This window comes from Petromyzon marinus, unplaced genomic scaffold (genome assembly GCF_048934315.1).
Source record: "Petromyzon marinus isolate PM22_M1 ecotype Great Lakes invasive population unplaced genomic scaffold, UKy_Petmar_22M1.pri1.0 PM_Scaffold_587, whole genome shotgun sequence".
Lineage (NCBI taxonomy): Eukaryota > Metazoa > Chordata > Hyperoartia > Petromyzontiformes > Petromyzontidae > Petromyzon > Petromyzon marinus.
Window position 1 is genome coordinate 1 of NW_027423598.1, and position 8,226 is coordinate 8,226.

Here is an 8,226-nt window from a genome sequence, read left to right on the forward strand (position 1 = left end):
GTGGACCGGTAAGTATGGTAGGTGGCCCGTTAAGGTAAGGTAGGTTGCCCGTTAAGGTAAGTTGCCCATTAAGGTAGGTGGCCCATTAAGGTAATGTAGGTGGCAAGTTATGGTAAGGTAGGTGGGTGGCCCGTTAAGGTAAGTTAGGCGGGTTGCCCGTTACGGTAAGGTAGGTGGGTGGCCCGTTAAGGAAAGGTAGGTGGGTGGCCCGTAAAGGTAGGTGCTTGGCCCATTAAGGTAAGGTAAGTGGCCCATTAAGGTAAGTTACCTGTTAAGGTAGGTGGCCCATTAAGGTAATGTAGTTGGCCCGTTAAGGTAAGGTATTTGGGTGGACCGTAAAGGTAAGGTTGGTGGGTGGCCCGTTAAGGTAAGGTAGGTGGGTGGCCCCTTAAGGTAAGGTAGGTGGGTGGCCGGTTAAGGTAAGGTAGCTGGGTGGCCCGTTAAGGTAATGTAGGTGTGTGGCACGTTAAGGTAAGGTTGGTGGGTGGCCCGTTAAGGTAAGGTAGGTGGGTGGCCCGTTAAGGTAAGGTTGTTGGGTTGCCCGTTAAGGTAGGTGGGTGGCCCGTTAAGATAAGGTAGGTGTGTGGCCCGTTAAGGTATCATAGGTAGGTGGCCAGTTAAGTTAAGGTAGGTGGCCCGTTAAGGTAAGGTAGGTGGGTGGCCCGTTAAGGTAAGGTTGTTGGGTGGCCCCTTGAGGTAAGGTAGGTGGGTGGCCCGTTAAGGTAGGTCGGTGGCCCATTAAGGTAAGGTAGGTGGGTGGCCCGTTAAGGTATCATAGGTAGGTGGACCGTTAAGGTAAGGTAGGTGGCCCATTAAGGTAAAGTAGGTGGCCCGTTAAGGTAACGTAGGTGGCCCGTTAAGGTAAGGTAGGTGGGTGGCCCGTTAAGGTAATGTAGGTGGGTGGCCGGTTAAGGTAAGGTGGGTGGGTGGCCCGTTAAGGTAAGGTAGGTGGCCCATTAAGGTAAAGTAGATGGCCCGTTAAGGTAAGGTCGGTGGGTGGCCCCTTAAGGTAAGGTAGATGGGTATCCCGTTAAGCTAAGTGGCCCGTTAAGGTAAGGTAGGTGGGTGGCCCGTTAAGGTAAGGTAGGTGGGTGGCCCGTTAAGGTAAGGTAGGAGGCCCATTAAGGTAATGTAGGTGGCAAGTTATGGTAAGTTAGGCGGGTGGCCCGTTAAGTTAAGGTAGGCGGGGGGCCCGTTAAGGTAAGGTAGGTGGATGGCCGTCAATTTAAGGTTGGTGGGTGGCCCATTAAGGTAAGGTAGGCGTGTGGCCCGTTAAGGTAAGGTAGGTGGTTGGCCCACCCTCTCCCCCCACCCTCTCCCCCCACCCTCTCCCCCCCACCCTCTCCCCCCCACCATCTCCCCACCACCCTCTCCCCCCCACCCTCTCCCCCCCACCCTCTCCCCCCACCCTCTCCCCCCAACCCTCTCCCCCCCCACCCTCTCCCCCCACCCTCTCCCCCAACCCTCTCCCCCCACCGTCTCCCCCCACCCTCTCCCCCCCACCCTCTCCACCCCACCCTCTCCCCCCCATCCTATCCCCCCCACCCTCTCCCCCCACCCTCTCCCCCCCACACTCTCCCCCCAGCCCTCCCCCCACCCTCTCCCCCCCACCTTCTCCCCCCACCCTCTCCCCCCACCCTCTCCCCCCACCCTCTCCCCACCCTCTCCCCCCACCCTCTCCTCCCACCCTCTCCCCCCCACCCTCTCCCCCCACCCTCTCCCCCCACCCTCTCCCCCCCACCCTCTAGCCCCACTATCTCCCCCCACCCTCTCCCCCCACCCTCTCCCCCCACCCTCTCCCCCCCCGCATTCTCCACCCCACCCTCTCCCCCCCACCCTCTCCCCCCCACCCTCTCCCCCCACCCTCTCCCCCCCACCCTCTCCCCCCACCCTCTCCCCCCACCTTCTCCCCCCCACCCTCTCCCCCCCACCCTCTCCCCCCACCCTCTCCCCCCCACCCTCTCCCCCCCACCCTCTCCCCCCACCCTCCCCCCCCCTCTCCCCCCAACCTCTCCCCCCAACCTCTCCCCCCACCCTCTCCCCCCACCCTCTCCCCCCACCCTCTCCCCCCACCCTCTCCCACCCACCCTCTCCCCCCCACCCTCTCCCCCCACTCTGTCCCCCCACCCTCTCCCCCCACCCTCTCCCCCCCACCCTCTCCCCCCCACCCTCTCCCCCCACCCTCTCCCCCCCACCCTCTCCCCCCCACCCTCTCCCCCCCACCCTCTCCCCCCCACCCACTCCCCCCACCATCTCCCCCCCCTCTCCCCCCAACCTCTCCCCCCACCCTCTCCCCCCACCCTCTCCCCCCACCCTCTCCCCCCCACCCTCTCCCACCCACCCTCTCCCCCCCACCCTCTCCCCCCACTCTGTCCCCCCACCCTCTCCCCCCACCCTCTCCCCCCCACCCTCTCCCCCCCACACTCTCCCCCCACCCTCTCCCCCCCACCCTCTCCCCCCCACCCTCTCCCCCCCACCCTCTCCCCCCCACCCTCTCCCACCCACCCATTCCCCCCACCCTCTCCCCCCCCTCTCCCCCCAACCTCTCCCCCCACCCTCTCCCCCCACCCTCTCCCCCCACCCTCTCCCCCCACCCTCTCCCCCCCACCCTCTCCCACCCACCCTCTCCCCCCCACCCTCTCCCCCCACTCTGTCCCCCCACCCTCTCCCCCCACCCTCTCCCCCCCACCCTCTCCCCCCCACCCTCTCCCCCCACCCTCTCCCCCCCACCCTCTCCCCCCACCCTCTCCCCCCACCCTCTCCCCCCACCCTCTCCCCCCCACCCTCTCCCACCCACCCTCTCCCCCCCACCCTCTCCCCCCACTCTGTCCCCCCACCCTCTCCCCCCACCCTCTCCCCCCCACCCTCTCCCCCCCACCCTCTCCCCCCCACCCTCTCCCCCCACCCTCTCTTTTTTTTACGATCAGAAGAAACAAGAAGATGCTCGGTGTAGTCGGCACTTTGCACCGTTCATTTAGTTTTTTTTGTTCTTTTTTATGCTTTGCTTTATGTAACCCCCCCTCTCTGCCCCCCCCTCTCTCTCCACCCCCCCTCTCCTCCTCTCCTCTCTCTCTACCCACTCTCCGCCCCCCCTCTCTCTCTGCCCCCTCTCTTCCTACTCCATTTGCCTCTCTCTCGCTCTCTCTTTTTTTCTTTATAACTACGACAAGTGCTGCATCTACACGCTGCCCTTCCCACAGTCAAACGGCCTTCGACGGGTAGCTTAGATCTGCATGCAGAGCTCTCCATCATCTGCCACCGAGCACACGGCCTCCTCCAGTGCCCACTGCTCCTTGAAGGCCGGCACGGCGTGGGTCAGCCGCGCGTGGCTGAACTCCAGCCACACCCTGATCCGACCAGAGCGTGGAAGATGCCCAGGCTGCTGGCTGGACGTTGCCCCTCCAGGGCCACCTTCCTTGCCCTGTATATGGCGAGCTTGGCGTAGCCGAAGAGCAGGTTGACCAGCCCCTGAAGATGTTGGGGTCCGTCGCCCTTTGGGTATCCAAAGATGAGGACCGTCGGGGAGAAGTGGAGGCTGAACCTTAGGAGGATGTTTCTCAGGACCTTGAACAGCGAGTCCAGGCTCTTGCACTCCACATATTGGTGCGCCACCGTCTCCACTTTACCGCAGAACCGGCACTCCGGGGACGTGTTGGTGAAGCGCGCCAGGGAGACGTTGGTGGTGACGGTGCCGTAGGCGATGCTCCAGCTGAGGTCGCCGATGCGGTTGTACGTCGGTCTGCAGTAGAGTTGCCTCCAGCGAGGCCTCTCCGGAGAGACGCAGGGCAGGGCTTTCCTCCAGGTATGGTCCTTGTGGCTCCTCAGTGTGTCCTGTTGGTGGAACCGGACCATGTAGGAGTAGAGCACCTTCCTCTTTACATTTGCGAAGGCCACCTCCGGTAGGTCTTCTAGCCGGCACAGGTTGTGATCCGCCTTCGTTTGTTGGCATTGGCGATGCAGTGGCACGACTGAGAGCTCCGGTCGAGGGGGATCGAGAGGGGCCTCGTCATCCCCAACGCCGATGGGGGGCGTTCTTCCCGCTGCCGCTGAGAAGACCCCCTTGGCTTTGGACAGGATCCGGGCGGCCACCCGGAGCGACTGCAGCCCTGTCTTTGCGGCCACATCTGCTGGTCCGAGCCACCGGCCCCGTGTTTCAGGCTCCACCAGATCTCCAATCCTGGTGAGCCGCGCGTTGGCGAGGCGCCTCTCCATGCCAGGGGTGGTGGTGGTGGATGGCAGCTTTGTCTGTGGGTTCCTGAGGATCGGTTCGAAAACCAGATCCTCTGCCGATCGCGGTTGGTTCAGTCTCCTGACGGCGAGGGAGCTCCATGTCTGCAGGACACTTCTGTAGAAGGGTGGCAGCTGTCCCAGTGGGAGGCCCTGCAGGTCCATGTAGAATAGTTGCTTGGAGCATTGCAGACCCCCCAGCTGTTTCAGGAGGAAGGAGGCCGTGACGCTCCAGGCCGGTGCTGGGGCGGCGTGCAGGAACTTTTGCGCTGCCTGCAGTCGGAAGGTGGCCAGCTGACTCCGCACGCACACCAGCCCGTGACCGCCCTCGTCCAGTGGCAGGACCAGGACCCCAGCCGCAACCCGATGTCCTCCACACGACCAGAAGAAGTCGAGGACTCGCTTCTGAAGTGCGTTGACGAGGCTCATGGGGGGGTGCAGGGAGAAGAGTCGGTGCCACAGCATGGACGTCACCAGCTGGTTCACCACCAACGTCTTTGGCCTGAAGGTGAGGAATTTGCACAGGCGACCCCAGGTGGCCAGCCGCTCCTTCACCTTCTCCTCCAGCTCGACCCAGTTCCTCTGTGGTGGTTCCTCCTCTGGTCCGAGGAACACCCCCAGGTGGTGCAGCAATGTTGTGCTCTAATTGATGGCTTTTGCCTTCTCGGGACACTCGGTCATGTCCCACGCTCCAACCAGCGGGCCGCTGCACTTTTGCCAGTTCATTTTTGATGAGGAGGCTTTCGAAAAGACCTCCTGGCACTCATGCAGCAGGGCGACATCAGCCAGGGAGCGCAGGATGAGGAGGACGTGGTCGGCGTATTCCGTCAGGACCAACTTGATGCTTGGTTCCCTCAGCACCAGGCCGCTGAGTCTCCGCCTTATGAGATTCAGGAAAGGCTCTAATGCAAGAGCATAAAGTTGGCCCGACAATGGGCATCCCTGCCTCACTCCTCGCTCGAATTTGACCGGGGCAGTGAGGGCGCCGTTGATCTTGATCATGCACTCCGCCTTGGTATAGAGTAGACGGATCGTTCGGACAAAGGCATCCCCAAAACCCAAGGTCTTGAGGGTTCCTCCTTTTCCTCCGCCTCCTCCGGTCCGAACACAGATGGACTCGTCCGTCTGAACAAAGCTTGTCGCTCTCCGTGGTGTTAATCCCTCATACTAACATCATGCTAATCCCCCAGTTACATGCTAATTTACTGTTGATATGTAAACTCCTCTCCCCCCTCCTCCGTTCTGAACATAGATGGACTCGTCCATCTTAACAAAGCTCGTCGCTCTCCGTGGTGCTAATCCCTCACACCAACATCATGCTCATCCCCCAGTTACATGCTAATGTATATGTAAACTGCATTGCAAGGTGCTCTGTTCCTCCCACACAGCTTAAAAGATGCTGCCATGCTTGGCAGGGTTCACTCAAGCGCTGTCTTCCAGACAGTCCTGTTTCTTCACCTGAGGAAGGCTACTTGTGTTGTGGCCGAAACGTCCTGAGAATTTTATTCTGTTATTATTATTTTTATAATTTCATCTCCATTCTACGTGACTTTACCGAAAGAACCCAGAAGAACAATGAGCTATCATTATTTTGTTGTTGTTTGCAAAGTGCAGCGTCTTGAGGACTTTGTGGAAAAATGCGGAATAAATGCAAAGTAACTCCCAAGAAGTGGTGGTGGTTGGACAAAAAGGACGATGGTGACGCCGATGGCTAAGGTCTCCTCCTGCGATGGCGAGATATTACCTCCCTCGCATGGTATACAGGAGGTCGTGGGTTCGATCCCTATCCCGACCATAACGCCTGTTATGTATTTGGAGTCCACGTGTTCTCTCTATCTTCCCTCCACATTTAATCTGGCTGCTGATATACATTACCACGTGATGAGCCACTTCGTTGATCTATCATTTGTGGCCAGGTGGCTTCTGAAAAGAGCTTTATACCTGGTAATTTTTTTTAAGGTGGCCATGGTGCTCACCGTGATCTACATGTTCCTCATGACGGGCACGCTGCTCGCTATGGTCGGCGACATTGTCAAGAATGGTATCCTCACACCCAGCGGCATCTTCTTCATCACTCTCGCGGGCATCCATCTCATCGCCGCGGCGCTGCACCCGCGCGAGTTCCTCTGCATCGTGCACGGATTCTTGTACCTCATCTGCATTCCCACGGGATACCTGCTGCTGCTCATCTACTCATTGGTCAACATGTACAACGTATCATGGGGCACGCGTGAGACCAAGGCGCCTTCTGAGCCCTCCCCCAAGGAGGTGAGTTACTTTGTGTGTTATCGTTATTGTCGTTGTTTTTGTGTCGAACGTTATTTGGAGTGTCGCTCCATTCTCCTCTGTTGCTCCGTCCCGCACCTCCGATTAGCATGATTGGCTACGTACATTGCAAAAAAAGTGTAACATATGCCCCCAACCCCCGCCAAGACGAAGGCAGCGATCCCCCATGTAGCTTTTAACCAACCGTTGGGGCAAGTGCTGTTAGCAAGTAGCACCTGTGAAGTCCGGAATGGCACATAAGGGGGTAGGTGGCCAGCACCATGCCTGGCCGCCTTTGTCTCCATTGTTGTCATGTTTACTACACCACATTTGGCTATTTTTGAGGCTGAGCCAATCTAGGGAAGGCCAAGGACTGGTCCAGATGTATGTATGTGCTAATTGGAGGTGCGAAGGAAGGAAAGTTTCTAAACACAAAGAGCAGTTTTTAAGAAAATAGTTTTCAATGTAATTATTTAAAAGTGCATAGCTCCAATTGCTTTCTCATATTGGAAGCAAGAGGGTTCCGGATGGACGCACAAGTGCACCCAAAAGCACGCGATGTGGTCACTGTCTTTGTTCAATGGTTAGCCAAAATCCACTGATGAGAGGATGACCGGAGTTTGCAAAATTATCGTTTATGTTTCTTGACAAGAACGGTGGTGGTGGCTGTGCCACTCGTGTCCATTAATCCAACACGGTGGGTATCGAGGAGGAGTCATTCACTTACTTTCCAGGAGAATGCAGTATGACAATTATGGACTCTATCTGTTCAATCTTAATAGAACGCAATGTTTCCCCCTCGCATTTGTGGGTCTATTCCATGGTGTTCTGGTTTCCTGTTGGCCAATAAAATCTTCATACATGGAAGACCAGTTCACTGAGCAGCTGAAACTGTCTTCCAGCTTGTGTACGCTTCCCGCTGGTTTGATATCATTGAAGGACGCCTTCAGCACAATGCCCATCCTCCTGTCCCAGCAGAAGAAGGAACGCAAGCATCGTTTGAATGGAACGAAATGCTGTATACTGCCACTCGAGTGGGACTGCTTCCAGTGGAGGATCAGCGTCCATCCGAAGAAATACTCGGCGCTGAGTCAGGAGGATGACAGTTCAAGGTGCCACCACCTCACTGAGAGCCTGTAGCCATGCTTTTAACTTTGATCCTTACCTCTCGTGTATCGATAATTCAATGTTTATGTCCCATATTATTGAAGGACTGTGTTATCTTGGTGTGGTTTGGGACTGTTGTTTTGCTGCCTTGCCCCAAGTTACGCATTTAGTATTGAAAAATTGGCAGTAACTGATGTACACATGCAAGTTGCACTCATATACTTTATTTATTTTCTTATCTTTCCTATACTTAGCACTGCTATCGTTTTATGTTGTAACTTTCTAATCCCCCTACACCTACTGGACATCTGTGAAAAGATGTTCATAGCTCATCGGACTCCTCCTGCAGTAGAAATACAGATTCTGATTATTGATTGGCTGTGTCGTGTGGAGGAGGATTTACAACGTAACATTTTACTCAAGTCAATACTGAGTCTTGTCTCAACTTATCAACTGTGATTCTAATTGTGCTTGTATCTTAGGCGCCGTGGTGGCTAGATGTTAACTACCTCCCCTGGTATGCAGGAGGTAGTGGCTTCGATCCCAAACCTGACGATGCCTGTTGCCTATATGGAGTCTGCGTCTATTCCTTTCTCTCCCCATGTTGGTGTGGATTTTACTCCGGGT